This window comes from Schistocerca nitens, chromosome 4 (genome assembly GCF_023898315.1).
Source record: "Schistocerca nitens isolate TAMUIC-IGC-003100 chromosome 4, iqSchNite1.1, whole genome shotgun sequence".
NCBI classification, from domain to species: Eukaryota; Metazoa; Arthropoda; class Insecta; order Orthoptera; family Acrididae; genus Schistocerca; species Schistocerca nitens.
Genome location: NC_064617.1, coordinates 116,718,864 through 116,736,512, shown reverse-complemented (window position 1 = coordinate 116,736,512; position 17,649 = coordinate 116,718,864). Strand labels below are relative to the sequence as shown.

The following is a 17,649-nucleotide window of genomic DNA, read 5'->3' as shown; positions in this document are numbered from 1 at the left end:
ACCATTTTATAAAATAAAAACGGGTTCTTTTATGAAAACAGACATAGTAATTTACAGGGGAGTGCTAATAATCACTACCATACACCGATTTCTTCGATGAAAAAAATAAAAACATGTTTTAGCCCTATTGAATCCAAAGTATGATGTTTATATGCAATTTATAATACAGATTTAATATTTAAGAAAATTAAAATGTGTGTGGATGGATTCACACAATATGATTGAGTCATTAAATTCTAAACTTTGGAAGACATGTCTGGTGACTGGTTTTCTGGGTGAAGAATAGTGCAAATACAAACTTATGATTCTGTAATTACTTTCAGCAATCAATGCCAAATTAAAAGTAACTAACAGCCTTAAAATACCTGTAGACCAAAACACAATACATTTTTTGAAGAAGGAATACATGTGAAGATTAAACTCATCAAAAAAGAGACAAAGATGGGCAGAATGATTCACCAAGGTGGCAAGGAAAATGCGAAAGAAACTGAAAGCACAGAATGAAGTAAAGAATGAATAAGATCATGGAATATAGTATTCACCAGGGAATTTTAGTTCATAAAAGGCATCATAGGGCACACTAAAGCATTTTACAAACTTTAACGTTGTTTTTATCATATCGCCTTTTTACAAATTGGACTCAGTGATAAAATTTCTGTCTAATGCATGAATCTTCTAATAATTTTCAGAGGATATTCTACTTATGATGGTCTACAACACACATCACAATTTCTGTAGAAGACTGAAAAATTTTAAGTTATAAATTTTTCATCATGTAAAAATGGTACAGAAAGGGTTTAAGTAACTCGACTCATTATAGATCAGTTTCTACATGGAGTGTGGTGACGACCTAGTGAATATTCTATCTATGTTTTATAGCAATAAAATCCTATTTGAATAAACACAACACGTTTTTTTGTTATTGAGTTATCAAGAAAACCACGAAAATCAACATTTTAGCAAGTTGATAATTGATTGTTATTTAAGATATTTGCAAACTAGTTATTTAGACAAGTGGATGTCTTCCTGGCTGCATGTATGCATTTTACCTCATGGATTTACCTCTCACATTTTCTGAGGAATAAAGCTGGAATGTACCCTAACTATATTGTGTGATTCCTGCACCTACCCTCTTAAAAGACTCCTGGTGACGGGAACCTGGTTACAAAAAACAAATTAATCATCAGCTTGGAAGGTCTAGGTTCATCTAAATCTCTGTGAGGATAAGAAATCCATATAAACAGATATACTTATTAGTTTCTGGGCTAGCTAATTTAATCAGTAACATACCCAGGATGTTTCACTCCCTGAAGAGGACGTGGGAAGGAGGTGACATTTTAAAATATTGGAAGTAACTTGGTCAGTGTTGGACTTTTTCGACTAGAATCCACGAATCACAGGATAATTCTTATCAATTAGTGCACAGTGAACACATGGTCATTATATTTATCCTACAGTCAACCTTGCTTGCTCTAAACAGAAATGCCCCTATTGTTTATTTATTGTTTGATCAAGGAAAGGAAACTATATTGTATCTTTTATAATCAATAATAGTTTTACATTAATATAGTTGTGAACATGAAAATGAATATATTATGTAATTTGTATACTGTTAAGTTTTATATAAATGCAACTGTTTTTACTTTTCTTCACAGACTTGGAATAAAGAAATAATCGTTTCATAAGGGGTAATAGACTGGTTTATTTCTTAAAGATGTTTATGTTTTGAAGTACCATACTTTTTACATATGTAACATCGGAACACGGAAACTCCTAACACCTTAATTATATACAAGATAATTTTTCTGTTCATCAACACACCGACAGCTGCAAACACTCGCAGTATGCTACAAACATACATATAATAAATATGTAATAAGAACACATCCAAAGAGATATTCTTTTCGCAAATAAATTCTAAATATTGACAAGTTTGGCTTTCACAGGATGATTGTGAAGAACAGTAAACTGACACTTAATTTTTTATCGTATTGCTGCAGTAGTTAGTGGAATTTTTCTACATATAAACATACGAGATGTTACAGAAGTATTTGTAGAAAGTTTTACCCTGTTCTTGTCCGTGCAGTATATTGCCTTTCGACATCGATCAGCGTGATTGGTTGACAGGAACAGTTGTCTAAATAGAATCAAATAAAATATCCGAAACAATTATTCTTCACAGGCTAATTCTAATATAGTTTGTACCACCTTTACTCTTGTAGTCGCCAAACTAAAAGGAAACGATGCGGAATAAAGCGCTTTGTTATACAGAAGGGACAGGTACAATCTATTTGCTTGACGCTGCCATAAAGATCGCCTCATTTATTTTCTAAGAAAGTACCACAACGTATCTGCCTTGCCGAAGACCTAACCTAACTGTACCCGCAATGCACGCTGGGAGCAGCTGATATCTCATGCGCGCGCATCCCTCGATATGGGAGCCATCTGCTATTGCTGAAGGGAACTACGCGGCCCAATTAGACCAAACAGCTACGGCCTGTGTAAGGGCCGTTTCGTCAAATGCCGTCTTTAAGAGCTTTGATGACACCACTGACGATATGGGAGAGTTTAGTCAAAAAATGCAATCATTTTACTAGCGTTTCCGGCTCAATGTATTGCACAATTGGCGACATGTAACGTGTACAATGATATGCACTCGTTTGTTGTAATGCGCTCTGTATGACATAAAGGAGCGAGTTTCTGGGCGTCAAAGCATACTTACCTGGCACAGGGGATACCGTGATCATGAAGGCGGTTCCTCCAGGACGAGGCTCTTCCATTGCACTTCGGTTGGGCTGACCCCTGCGATTACCCCTAATGTGGGTAACTCGGGTGCATAATTTTTGGTAGTCGGGACTGCGTTCGCGCAGACCCGGTGTAATATTAAATAAACTTTGTTAAATCCAATTTAAGGGAGATCCAAGATGGAATGTAGTAACATTTTGAGAAGGAAAGTTGCTAGTCGCCATATAGCAGGGAAACTGAGTCGCAGGTAGACACAACAAACAGATTTTCACACGTAAAGGTAGATTTATGAACATGGTAGTATTATAAGGAAAAGTCTACCAAATGATGTCCTTCTTGTCCAGATCTCAGAATCTCTCTTATCTGTCGCTAACTTGTAATGTCTTCATCATTCCAATGCTCTTCCTCTCATTATTCCACTATTGCCTCTATAACTCCTTGATGCACGCAATTCCTATGCTGTAAATGCCCCATCAAGATTTTTTTCTTCTTCTGATAGCTTACAATTATCATCTTCCTTCCCCTACTGTCTTCCTTACTTCTCCAGGCTTAAATATGTCACCCCACTTTACCCGAAAACTTTCTTCTCCATAGTTACATTTCGAAACTTTCTAAATATCTTCCTTCTTCAGACAACACATATTATATTTCTTTTTACCTGTCCATGATTCGCTCCTGTACAATACTACTCTTCAGACATAAGATTTAACTAATCTTTGTCTTATTCTGTAATGTGTATTCTTCCACTCTTTGGTAAGTTAAGCCACATTTACTCTGTATACATTATTGAATCTTTGATCCAGAACAATAACCTGCAAATGACTTGAATTATTATGGTACCACAAATTGTCTTTTTATTTATTTGTACATATTAGTTTAAATAATTTAAGAGTAAAGAATATAAACCATCATGCAGTAGGAGAATTGAATCGTCGACAGGAGAAAAGAAAATTCGTTTTGAGCTGGAGTAATCTCTCTCTCTCTCACACACACACACACCTGGGCTGCTATACTGTGCTGGCAGAACACACAATGTGGTAATTTAAATAATTATGTATCATCACACATAACATGTCTTTTACTTATTTGGTCTCAAGTTGTGTAGGACTTAAACCAAACCAATTATCTGAGTGAAAAAGTGTCAAAATGCTGTAACACGTATCAATTACATAATCCCTTTTTACAATATTGGGCTTGATGTTTGCAGCAAGGATCCAACATCTTGAGAAATGTAGTTCCTAAAATAGCATTCGTCACAATGCTGCATGGATCGTAAGAAACAACATTTTTCGGCCTTGGCTGCTCCATCTTATCGCCGCTTCATCAAAATATTAAGATATGTTTCATTCCGTTTCCATTTCTCATTATTACACCAGTCTTAGAAAATAAATTTGCTGCAATACGCATTAATGAGCCACTACGAAACAATACACCGCCATAGAACATGACATTAATGGCAGTAGAGCTAAGACTCGTAGCAAAGTTGTCTTCTTTTGACCCCTCCCGCCCCTGCCTTCCACTCACTCATCCCACCTTTCCGCATCATAATATCACCATGAGCCAGCTGGATGCCCACTGCTCAGTGTGTGAGTGAACCATCTCACAAGGGCAGATCTAGAATACACGAGTTAATCGACTCATAGTACATTTGCACTGAGCAACCTTGTTTTTACCATAAATACTTTTACAGTTTTAATGCTTAGGTGACTCCTACAGACCTAAAATACTTTTCAGTCTCTAATCCTTTTTGGACAAATGTCCAGATCTTGTACACCACTGTGTCTTTCCTGCTGTGAAACCGTATACTGCTTATTCATCAACAGACTTTAAGAACTTGTGAAGCAAAAAGAAGATATACTCATGTATTCTCTAATGTTCCTTCAAGTCTTAAGATTAATCCAAGTTGCAGTCATTTGAGAGCAAGAATTCTGAAGAAACTTCGTCCAACATATGATTAACTTTCTGTAAAAATTTCTGTGGTGTGATGTCTGTAATTGTCCATGCCATTAAGTATGTATCTATATTAGGTACAAGGCAATAGGCCCATTTTGTTATACATAGGGTCAATGGCGAATTAAGATGAGTAATTCTTCTCTGATTCCTGATGGGTTCTCTTTGAGCAATTCCAGATAGTATAGACATAAATATCTTTGAAAACTACTGTTGAGTTAAGAGGGTGGACATGGTTAGCTGGGCTCCAAAAAAGCAATTTACAAAATTTGTCCCAAATAATTCATTTCTTTAGCCTTACACAAGTGAAGATGGCAAGACAAAATCCTTCTGCCTCTTACAGAGAATTATGTATGTTGGTGTGTGTGGGCTGAACACTCCACACACACACACACACACACACACACACACACACACACACACACACACACACTTCATCAATTAGTTCCTAACTTAACTGTCAGTTTCACTTTGGCATCTGTTTCTCAAACTTCTGTGTCACAGAAAGGCATTGTAAATTTCTCACACTTGTTAGGCCCAGTTCAGTGCTTTGATTGTTTGCCTTAGAACTGTTTGTTGCTTGAATTGTGTTGTGTTATTGACAGTGCAGACAACTTTCAATTGGAGTTTTCACATTGCTCTGAGGTGATTATTTCTTTTTTTAGGAATGGGGGAGGGCTCAAACCATTTTATAAAATAAAAACGGGTTCTTTTATGAAAACAGACATAGTAATTTACAGGGGAGTGCTAATAATCACTACCATACACCGATTTCTTCGATGAAAAAAATAAAAACATGTTTTAGCCCTATTGAATCCAAAGTATGATGTTTATATGCAATTTATAATACAGATTTAATATTTAAGAAAATTAAAATGTGTGTGGATGGATTCACACAATATGATTGAGTCATTAAATTCTAAACTTTGGAAGACATGTCTGGTGACTGGTTTTCTGGGTGAAGAATAGTGCAAATACAAACTTATGATTCTGTAATTACTTTCAGCAATCAATGCCAAATTAAAAGTAACTAACAGCCTTAAAATACCTGTAGACCAAAACACAATACATTTTTTGAAGAAGGAATACATGTGAAGATTAAACTCATCAAAAAAGAGACAAAGATGGGCAGAATGATTCACCAAGATGGCAAGGAAAATGCGAAAGAAACTGAAAGCACAGAATGAAGTAAAGAATGAATAAGATCATGGAATATAGTATTCACCAGGGAATTTTAGTTCATAAAAGGCATCATAGGGCACACTAAAGCATTTTACAAACTTTAACGTTGTTTTTATCATATCGCCTTTTTACAAATTGGACTCAGTGATAAAATTTCTGTCTAATGCATGAATCTTCTAATAATTTTCAGAGGATATTCTACTTATGATGGTCTACAACACACATCACAATTTCTGTAGAAGACTGAAAAATTTTAAGTTATAAATTTTTCATCATGTAAAAATGGTACAGAAAGGGTTTAAGTAACTCGACTCATTATAGATCAGTTTCTACATGGAGTGTGGTGACGACCTAGTGAATATTCTATCTATGTTTTATAGCAATAAAATCCTATTTGAATAAACACAACACGTTTTTTTGTTATTGAGTTATCAAGAAAACCACGAAAATCAACATTTTAGCAAGTTGATAATTGATTGTTATTTAAGATATTTGCAAACTAGTTATTTAGACAAGTGGATGTCTTCCTGGCTGCATGTATGCATTTTACCTCATGGATTTACCTCTCACATTTTCTGAGGAATAAAGCTGGAATGTACCCTAACTATATTGTGTGATTCCTGCACCTACCCTCTTAAAAGACTCCTGGTGACGGGAACCTGGTTACAAAAAACAAATTAATCATCAGCTTGGAAGGTCTAGGTTCATCTAAATCTCTGTGAGGATAAGAAATCCATATAAACAGATATACTTATTAGTTTCTGGGCTAGCTAATTTAATCAGTAACATACCCAGGATGTTTCACTCCCTGAAGAGGACGTGGGAAGGAGGTGACATTTTAAAATATTGGAAGTAACTTGGTCAGTGTTGGACTTTTTCGACTAGAATCCACGAATCACAGGATAATTCTTATCAATTAGTGCACAGTGAACACATGGTCATTATATTTATCCTACAGTCAACCTTGCTTGCTCTAAACAGAAATGCCCCTATTGTTTATTTATTGTTTGATCAAGGAAAGGAAACTATATTGTATCTTTTATAATCAATAATAGTTTTACATTAATATAGTTGTGAACATGAAAATGAATATATTATGTAATTTGTATACTGTTAAGTTTTATATAAATGCAACTGTTTTTACTTTTCTTCACAGACTTGGAATAAAGAAATAATCGTTTCATAAGGGGTAATAGACTGGTTTATTTCTTAAAGATGTTTATGTTTTGAAGTACCATACTTTTTACATATGTAACATCGGAACACGGAAACTCCTAACACCTTAATTATATACAAGATAATTTTTCTGTTCATCAACACACCGACAGCTGCAAACACTCGCAGTATGCTACAAACATACATATAATAAATATGTAATAAGAACACATCCAAAGAGATATTCTTTTCGCAAATAAATTCTAAATATTGACAAGTTTGGCTTTCACAGGATGATTGTGAAGAACAGTAAACTGACACTTAATTTTTTATCGTATTGCTGCAGTAGTTAGTGGAATTTTTCTACATATAAACATACGAGATGTTACAGAAGTATTTGTAGAAAGTTTTACCCTGTTCTTGTCCGTGCAGTATATTGCCTTTCGACATCGATCAGCGTGATTGGTTGACAGGAACAGTTGTCTAAATAGAATCAAATAAAATATCCGAAACAATTATTCTTCACAGGCTAATTCTAATATAGTTTGTACCACCTTTACTCTTGTAGTCGCCAAACTAAAAGGAAACGATGCGGAATAAAGCGCTTTGTTATACAGAAGGGACAGGTACAATCTATTTGCTTGACGCTGCCATAAAGATCGCCTCATTTATTTTCTAAGAAAGTACCACAACGTATCTGCCTTGCCGAAGACCTAACCTAACTGTACCCGCAATGCACGCTGGGAGCAGCTGATATCTCATGCGCGCGCATCCCTCGATATGGGAGCCATCTGCTATCGCTGAAGGGAACTACGCGGCCCAATTAGACCAAACAGCTACGGCCTGTGTAAGGGCCGTTTCGTCAAATGCCGTCTTTAAGAGCTTTGATGACACCACTGACGATATGGGAGAGTTTAGTCAAAAAATGCAATCATTTTACTAGCGTTTCCGGCTCAATGTATTGCACAATTGGCGACATGTAACGTGTACAATGATATGCACTCGTTTGTTGTAATGCGCTCTGTATGACATAAAGGAGCGAGTTTCTGGGCGTCAAAGCATACTTACCTGGCACAGGGGATACCGTGATCATGAAGGCGGTTCCTCCAGGACGAGGCTCTTCCATTGCACTTCGGTTGGGCTGACCCCTGCGATTACCCCTAATGTGGGTAACTCGGGTGCATAATTTTTGGTAGTCGGGACTGCGTTCGCGCAGACCCGGTGTAATATTAAATAAACTTTGTTAAATCCAATTTAAGGGAGATCCAAGATGGAATGTAGTAACATTTTGAGAAGGAAAGTTGCTAGTCGCCATATAGCAGGGAAACTGAGTCGCAGGTAGACACAACAAACAGATTTTCACACGTAAAGGTAGATTTATGAACATGGTAGTATTATAAGGAAAAGTCTACCAAATGATGTCCTTCTTGTCCAGATCTCAGAATCTCTCTTATCTGTCGCTAACTTGTAATGTCTTCATCATTCCAATGCTCTTCCTCTCATTATTCCACTATTGCCTCTATAACTCCTTGATGCACGCAATTCCTATGCTGTAAATGCCCCATCAAGATTTTTTTCTTCTTCTGATAGCTTACAATTATCATCTTCCTTCCCCTACTGTCTTCCTTACTTCTCCAGGCTTAAATATGTCACCCCACTTTACCCGAAAACTTTCTTCTCCATAGTTACATTTCGAAACTTTCTAAATATCTTCCTTCTTCAGACAACACATATTATATTTCTTTTTACCTGTCCATGATTCGCTCCTGTACAATACTACTCTTCAGACATAAGATTTAACTAATCTTTGTCTTATTCTGTAATGTGTATTCTTCCACTCTTTGGTAAGTTAAGCCACATTTACTCTGTATACATTATTGAATCTTTGATCCAGAACAATAACCTGCAAATGACTTGAATTATTATGGTACCACAAATTGTCTTTTTATTTATTTGTACATATTAGTTTAAATAATTTAAGAGTAAAGAATATAAACCATCATGCAGTAGGAGAATTGAATCGTCGACAGGAGAAAAGAAAATTCGTTTTGAGCTGGAGTAATCTCTCTCTCTCTCACACACACACACACCTGGGCTGCTATACTGTGCTGGCAGAACACACAATGTGGTAATTTAAATAATTATGTATCATCACACATAACATGTCTTTTACTTATTTGGTCTCAAGTTGTGTAGGACTTAAACCAAACCAATTATCTGAGTGAAAAAGTGTCAAAATGCTGTAACACGTATCAATTACATAATCCCTTTTTACAATATTGGGCTTGATGTTTGCAGCAAGGATCCAACATCTTGAGAAATGTAGTTCCTAAAATAGCATTCGTCACAATGCTGCATGGATCGTAAGAAACAACATTTTTCGGCCTTGGCTGCTCCATCTTATCGCCGCTTCATCAAAATATTAAGATATGTTTCATTCCGTTTCCATTTCTCATTATTACACCAGTCTTAGAAAATAAATTTGCTGCAATACGCATTAATGAGCCACTACGAAACAATACACCGCCATAGAACATGACATTAATGGCAGTAGAGCTAAGACTCGTAGCAAAGTTGTCTTCTTTTGACCCCTCCCGCCCCTGCCTTCCACTCACTCATCCCACCTTTCCGCATCATAATATCACCATGAGCCAGCTGGATGCCCACTGCTCAGTGTGTGAGTGAACCATCTCACAAGGGCAGATCTAGAATACACGAGTTAATCGACTCATAGTACATTTGCACTGAGCAACCTTGTTTTTACCATAAATACTTTTACAGTTTTAATGCTTAGGTGACTCCTACAGACCTAAAATACTTTTCAGTCTCTAATCCTTTTTGGACAAATGTCCAGATCTTGTACACCACTGTGTCTTTCCTGCTGTGAAACCGTATACTGCTTATTCATCAACAGACTTTAAGAACTTGTGAAGCAAAAAGAAGATATACTCATGTATTCTCTAATGTTCCTTCAAGTCTTAAGATTAATCCAAGTTGCAGTCATTTGAGAGCAAGAATTCTGAAGAAACTTCGTCCAACATATGATTAACTTTCTGTAAAAATTTCTGTGGTGTGATGTCTGTAATTGTCCATGCCATTAAGTATGTATCTATATTAGGTACAAGGCAATAGGCCCATTTTGTTATACATAGGGTCAATGGCGAATTAAGATGAGTAATTCTTCTCTGATTCCTGATGGGTTCTCTTTGAGCAATTCCAGATAGTATAGACATAAATATCTTTGAAAACTACTGTTGAGTTAAGAGGGTGGACATGGTTAGCTGGGCTCCAAAAAATCAATTTACAAAATTTGTCCCAAATAATTCATTTCTTTAGCCTTACACAAGTGAAGATGGCAAGACAAAATCCTTCTGCCTCTTACAGAGAATTATGTATGTTGGTGTGTGTGGGCTGAACACTCCACACACACACACACACACACACACACACACACACACACACACACACACACACACACTTCATCAATTAGTTCCTAACTTAACTGTCAGTTTCACTTTGGCATCTGTTTCTCAAACTTCTGTGTCACAGAAAGGCATTGTAAATTTCTCACACTTGTTAGGCCCAGTTCAGTGCTTTGATTGTTTGCCTTAGAACTGTTTGTTGCTTGAATTGTGTTGTGTTATTGACAGTGCAGACAACTTTCAATTGGAGTTTTCACATTGCTCTGAGGTGATTATTTCTTTTTTTAGGAATGGGGGAGGGCTCAAACCATTTTATAAAATAAAAACGGGTTCTTTTATGAAAACAGACATAGTAATTTACAGGGGAGTGCTAATAATCACTACCATACACCGATTTCTTCGATGAAAAAAATAAAAACATGTTTTAGCCCTATTGAATCCAAAGTATGATGTTTATATGCAATTTATAATACAGATTTAATATTTAAGAAAATTAAAATGTGTGTGGATGGATTCACACAATATGATTGAGTCATTAAATTCTAAACTTTGGAAGACATGTCTGGTGACTGGTTTTCTGGGTGAAGAATAGTGCAAATACAAACTTATGATTCTGTAATTACTTTCAGCAATCAATGCCAAATTAAAAGTAACTAACAGCCTTAAAATACCTGTAGACCAAAACACAATACATTTTTTGAAGAAGGAATACATGTGAAGATTAAACTCATCAAAAAAGAGAGAAAGATGGGCAGAATGATTCACCAAGGTGGCAAGGAAAATGCGAAAGAAACTGAAAGCACAGAATGAAGTAAAGAATGAATAAGATCATGGAATATAGTATTCACCAGGGAATTTTAGTTCATAAAAGGCATCATAGGGCACACTAAAGCATTTTACAAACTTTAACGTTGTTTTTATCATATCGCCTTTTTACAAATTGGACTCAGTGATAAAATTTCTGTCTAATGCATGAATCTTCTAATAATTTTCAGAGGATATTCTACTTATGATGGTCTACAACACACATCACAATTTCTGTAGAAGACTGAAAAATTTTAAGTTATAAATTTTTCATCATGTAAAAATGGTACAGAAAGGGTTTAAGTAACTCGACTCATTATAGATCAGTTTCTACATGGAGTGTGGTGACGACCTAGTGAATATTCTATCTATGTTTTATAGCAATAAAATCCTATTTGAATAAACACAACACGTTTTTTTGTTATTGAGTTATCAAGAAAACCACGAAAATCAACATTTTAGCAAGTTGATAATTGATTGTTATTTAAGATATTTGCAAACTAGTTATTTAGACAAGTGGATGTCTTCCTGGCTGCATGTATGCATTTTACCTCATGGATTTACCTCTCACATTTTCTGAGGAATAAAGCTGGAATGTACCCTAACTATATTGTGTGATTCCTGCACCTACCCTCTTAAAAGACTCCTGGTGACGGGAACCTGGTTACAAAAAACAAATTAATCATCAGCTTGGAAGGTCTAGGTTCATCTAAATCTCTGTGAGGATAAGAAATCCATATAAACAGATATACTTATTAGTTTCTGGGCTAGCTAATTTAATCAGTAACATACCCAGGATGTTTCACTCCCTGAAGAGGACGTGGGAAGGAGGTGACATTTTAAAATATTGGAAGTAACTTGGTCAGTGTTGGACTTTTTCGACTAGAATCCACGAATCACAGGATAATTCTTATCAATTAGTGCACAGTGAACACATGGTCATTATATTTATCCTACAGTCAACCTTGCTTGCTCTAAACAGAAATGCCCCTATTGTTTATTTATTGTTTGATCAAGGAAAGGAAACTATATTGTATCTTTTATAATCAATAATAGTTTTACATTAATATAGTTGTGAACATGAAAATGAATATATTATGTAATTTGTATACTGTTAAGTTTTATATAAATGCAACTGTTTTTACTTTTCTTCACAGACTTGGAATAAAGAAATAATCGTTTCATAAGGGGTAATAGACTGGTTTATTTCTTAAAGATGTTTATGTTTTGAAGTACCATACTTTTTACATATGTAACATCGGAACACGGAAACTCCTAACACCTTAATTATATACAAGATAATTTTTCTGTTCATCAACACACCGACAGCTGCAAACACTCGCAGTATGCTACAAACATACATATAATAAATATGTAATAAGAACACATCCAAAGAGATATTCTTTTCGCAAATAAATTCTAAATATTGACAAGTTTGGCTTTCACAGGATGATTGTGAAGAACAGTAAACTGACACTTAATTTTTTATCGTATTGCTGCAGTAGTTAGTGGAATTTTTCTACATATAAACATACGAGATGTTACAGAAGTATTTGTAGAAAGTTTTACCCTGTTCTTGTCCGTGCAGTATATTGCCTTTCGACATCGATCAGCGTGATTGGTTGACAGGAACAGTTGTCTAAATAGAATCAAATAAAATATCCGAAACAATTATTCTTCACAGGCTAATTCTAATATAGTTTGTACCACCTTTACTCTTGTAGTCGCCAAACTAAAAGGAAACGATGCGGAATAAAGCGCTTTGTTATACAGAAGGGACAGGTACAATCTATTTGCTTGACGCTGCCATAAAGATCGCCTCATTTATTTTCTAAGAAAGTACCACAACGTATCTGCCTTGCCGAAGACCTAACCTAACTGTACCCGCAATGCACGCTGGGAGCAGCTGATATCTCATGCGCGCGCATCCCTCGATATGGGAGCCATCTGCTATCGCTGAAGGGAACTACGCGGCCCAATTAGACCAAACAGCTACGGCCTGTGTAAGGGCCGTTTCGTCAAATGCCGTCTTTAAGAGCTTTGATGACACCACTGACGATATGGGAGAGTTTAGTCAAAAAATGCAATCATTTTACTAGCGTTTCCGGCTCAATGTATTGCACAATTGGCGACATGTAACGTGTACAATGATATGCACTCGTTTGTTGTAATGCGCTCTGTATGACATAAAGGAGCGAGTTTCTGGGCGTCAAAGCATACTTACCTGGCACAGGGGATACCGTGATCATGAAGGCGGTTCCTCCAGGACGAGGCTCTTCCATTGCACTTCGGTTGGGCTGACCCCTGCGATTACCCCTAATGTGGGTAACTCGGGTGCATAATTTTTGGTAGTCGGGACTGCGTTCGCGCAGACCCGGTGTAATATTAAATAAACTTTGTTAAATCCAATTTAAGGGAGATCCAAGATGGAATGTAGTAACATTTTGAGAAGGAAAGTTGCTAGTCGCCATATAGCAGGGAAACTGAGTCGCAGGTAGACACAACAAACAGATTTTCACACGTAAAGGTAGATTTATGAACATGGTAGTATTATAAGGAAAAGTCTACCAAATGATGTCCTTCTTGTCCAGATCTCAGAATCTCCCTTATCTGTCGCTCACTTGTAATGTCTTCATCATTCCAATGTTCTTCGTCTGATTCTTCCATTATTCCCTCTATAACTCCTTGATGCAGACAATTCCTATGCCATAAATGCCCCATCAAGATTTTTTCCTTGTTTTGTTAGCTCCCAATTATCAACTCTCTTCCCTTATTGACTCCTTACTTCTCCAGGTTTAAATCTGTCACCCCACTTTACCTGAAAACTTTCTTCTCCATAGTTACATTTCGAAACTTTCTAAATATCTTCCTTCTTCAGACAACACATATTATATTTCTTTTTACCTGTATATGATTCGCTTGGGTACAGTACTACAATTCAGACATAAGATTTAGCTAATCTTTGCCTCAGCTCCACTGGAATTCCGTTTAATGTAACAACCTCACCTTTTGCAAAGCACTCATTCCCATATATTTCCTTCATTTTTATTTTCTGTTCGGCTTCCATTACATGTCATTAAACTTCCGAGGTACACAAATGATTTTTCTCATTTTACTTTATTTCTTTCCATCATAAGCCCGTAGCATCCTACATGTCCTTACCTATCAGTTCTATTGCATACTGATCTCATATTTGGGAGGATGGTGTTACTCTGTTGAACCATCCTGATGTTGGTATTCTGAGGTAGTGCTAAATAACTCAGGCGAATATCGAGATGGTTTTCTAATCAAGGCCACAGGTGGCTACCCTCCGATCCTGATGACCACCTGTTCCTGTCCTTCTAAATCATGTTATATATTCTATGCGTATTTAGAGCTGTTGATGTGCACTGTACTACCTTGACAATTCCTGTATCATTGTTAGATGATCACTGGATAATTAAGGTAAACAAATAAACCAAACTGTGCCATCTCATCTGCTTCCTCTTCCCTTCCTATAATATTGTTATAAAATAACTATATCACTGAACAATTTGAAGATACTTTACGACAGTATACATATAATAGTGTTCATATAACAGTGAGAGAAATTTCATATAAAGCTTTTTTATAGTTCCACTAAACAATATCGCTGTATGTCAGTGCATTTATACAGGTCGCAGAAGTAATGTTAAACAGTTACTAAATCATCCATATCATGTCACCCTGTTGTGGTGGTCCTGACCATTTCACAGCACCTGACATACGCATCCACGTAACGATTTACTGATATGTGCTCTACAGTGAGAATTCCGAATCGTCGGTGTGAATACTCGAGCGTCCTATTATGTACAATAATGAAGCATTCCAAGGGAAAACATCAGTCTTGAAGAAACAACCTCTGAGTTTTAATGTAAGCAGCATGCAATGAGTTTACTTGTCCACTGTGGTGGATTACCTTTTATAACTCGTCGTTACATCGACCAAATAAAACAATTCTATGAATACTCGACATATTGTCAAGAGAAGAAAGCCCTGACAACTGAATAGTAGCCATCTCTCAGTTCATCAAAGGATTATGACAAACACACACACACACGCAGACAGAGTGACTCTTACTAATTATTACGTAGTATGTATCCTTCCACTCCTCTGTAAATCCAGCCACTTTTACTACTGATTATTCTGTAATGTGTATTCTTTCAGTCCATTGTAAATCAAGCCACATTTACTCTGTATACAGTATTGAATCATGGATGCAGAACAAGCACCTGCAAATGACTTGTTCCTCTTGAATTATTATGGTACCACAAACACTTTTTTTATTTGTTTGTAAATGTTAGTTTAAATAATTTAGGAGTAAAGAAGATAAACCACCATACAGTAGGATGATTGAGTCGTCGGCAGGGGCACAAAGAAAAAAAAGGAAACGTTACTAGCTGTTGGACAAATTCTTTAATGAGCAAGAGTAATCTCTCACACACACACCCGGGCAGCTATATCGTGCTGGCTGAACACACAGTGTGGTAATTTAACTAATTATGTATCATCACACATAGAATGCATTTTACTTATTTGGTCTCAAGTTGTGTAGGACGTGAACCAAACCAATTATATGAGTAAAAAGGTGTCAAAATGCTGTAACACATATTAATTACATAATCCTTTTTTTACAGTGTTGGGCTTGATGGTTGTTGCATGGTTTCATTATCTTGAGAAGTGTCGTCCTAAAGTGACAATCATCATAATGCTGCATGGATCGTAAGAAGTAACATGTTTCGCCCTTAACTGCTCCATATTTTCTCCACTTCATGAAAATATTAAGAAATGTTTCATTTCACTTCCGTTTCTCATTATTACACAAGTCTTAGAAAATAAAGTTGCCGCGATACGTATTAATGAGTCACCACGAAACAATACATCTCCATAGAACATGACACTAACGGCAAACGTTAGTGAAAGTTTTCTACATTTTAACATACCAGATGTTACAGACGTTTTTGGAGAAAATTTTCCCTGTTCTTATCTGTGCAGTACATTGCCTTTCGACATCGATCAGCATGATTGGTTAACAGGAGCAGTTGTCTAAATAGAATCTAAAAAAATAACCGAAAGACTTATTCTTCACAAGCTATTTCTAATATAGTTCATATCAACCTGTGCTCTTTTAGTTGCAAAAGTAAAAGGAAACAATGCGGAATACGGCGCTGTGTCACACAGAAGGTACACGTAGAATCTTTTTGTTATACACAGCCATAAAGAACGCCTCATTTATTTTCTAAGGAAGTACCACAATGTGTCTGGCTTGGCTAAGACAAAACTCTAACCTAACTGTGCCCACAATGCATGCTGGGATCAGCTGATATCTCATGCGTGCGCATCCCTCGATATGGGAGCCATCTGCTATCGCTAAAGGGAACTACGCGGCCCAATTTGACCAAACAGCTAGGGCCTGTGTAAGCGCCGTTTCGTCAAATGGCGTCTTTAATTGCTTTCATCCCACGACTAATATATGTGACAGTTTAGTCGGAAAGTAAAAGCATTTTACTAGCGTTTCCGGCTTGATGTATTGCACAACTGGCCACACGCAATGTGTAGAATGATATGCACTCGTTTGTTGTAATGCGCTCTGTATGACATAAAGGAGCGAGTTTCTCAGGGTCAGAGCATACTTACCTGACACAGGGGATACCGTTATCATGAAGACGGTTCCTCAAGGACGAAGCTCTTCCATTGCACTTCGCTTCATTGATAAAAACCATCCTTCATTATCCATAATTTGGAACTAACTATGTTTATTTGATTTTAGACCGGATCTGCGCGAACGCAATCCGAACTATCACAAACTATGCACCTGACGCAGGGGTCAGCACAACCGACGAGCAATGGGGGAGCCTCGTCTTAGAGGAACCGCCTTCATGATCACGGTATCCCCTGTGCCAGGTAAGTATACTTTGACCCTAAGAAATTCCTTCCTTAATGTCATACAGAGCGCTTGCAACAAACGAGTGCATATCATTGAACACAATACATGTGGCCAGTTGTGCAATACATGGAACCGGAAACGCTAGTAAAATGCTTTTATTTTCCGACTAAACTCTCACTTATTATTAGTGGTGGCATGAAAGCTCTTAAAGACGCCATTTGACGAATCTTGTGCTTAGACAGGCCCTAGTTGTGTGCGCACGCATGAGATATCAGCTGCTCTTAGCACGCATTGTGAGCAGAGTTAAGTTGCCAGACACATTGTGGTACTTTCTTAGAGAATAAATGAGGCGTCCGTTATGGCTGTCTGTAACTAATAGACTGTACCTGTCCCTTCTGTATGACATAGCGCCGTATTCCGCATCGTTTCCTTTTAGTTTTGCGACCAAAAGAGCACAAGTTGGTACGACCTATAATAGAAGTAGCC

General features: G+C 36.7%; 3 non-coding genes and 1 pseudogene across 3 annotated transcripts; 3 read left to right on the top strand and 1 right to left on the bottom strand.

Moving 5' to 3' along the window:
- The first annotated feature begins 2,714 nt into the window (after positions 1-2,714).
- LOC126254333 (U1 spliceosomal RNA) lies at positions 2,715-2,877 on the top strand. Its single transcript, XR_007546044.1, has one exon. It is a non-coding gene; the product is annotated as a U1 spliceosomal RNA (small nuclear RNA).
- A 5,215-nt stretch (positions 2,878-8,092) lies between these two features.
- On the top strand, positions 8,093-8,255 carry LOC126254332 (U1 spliceosomal RNA). Its single transcript, XR_007546043.1, has one exon. It is a non-coding gene; the product is annotated as a U1 spliceosomal RNA (small nuclear RNA).
- A 5,219-nt stretch (positions 8,256-13,474) lies between these two features.
- LOC126254331 (U1 spliceosomal RNA) lies at positions 13,475-13,637 on the top strand. Its single transcript, XR_007546042.1, has one exon. It is a non-coding gene; the product is annotated as a U1 spliceosomal RNA (small nuclear RNA).
- Positions 13,638-17,046: 3,409 nt separating this feature from the next.
- On the bottom strand, positions 17,047-17,188 carry LOC126254343 (U1 spliceosomal RNA; annotated as a pseudogene).
- Positions 17,189-17,649: the final 461 nt, after the last annotated feature.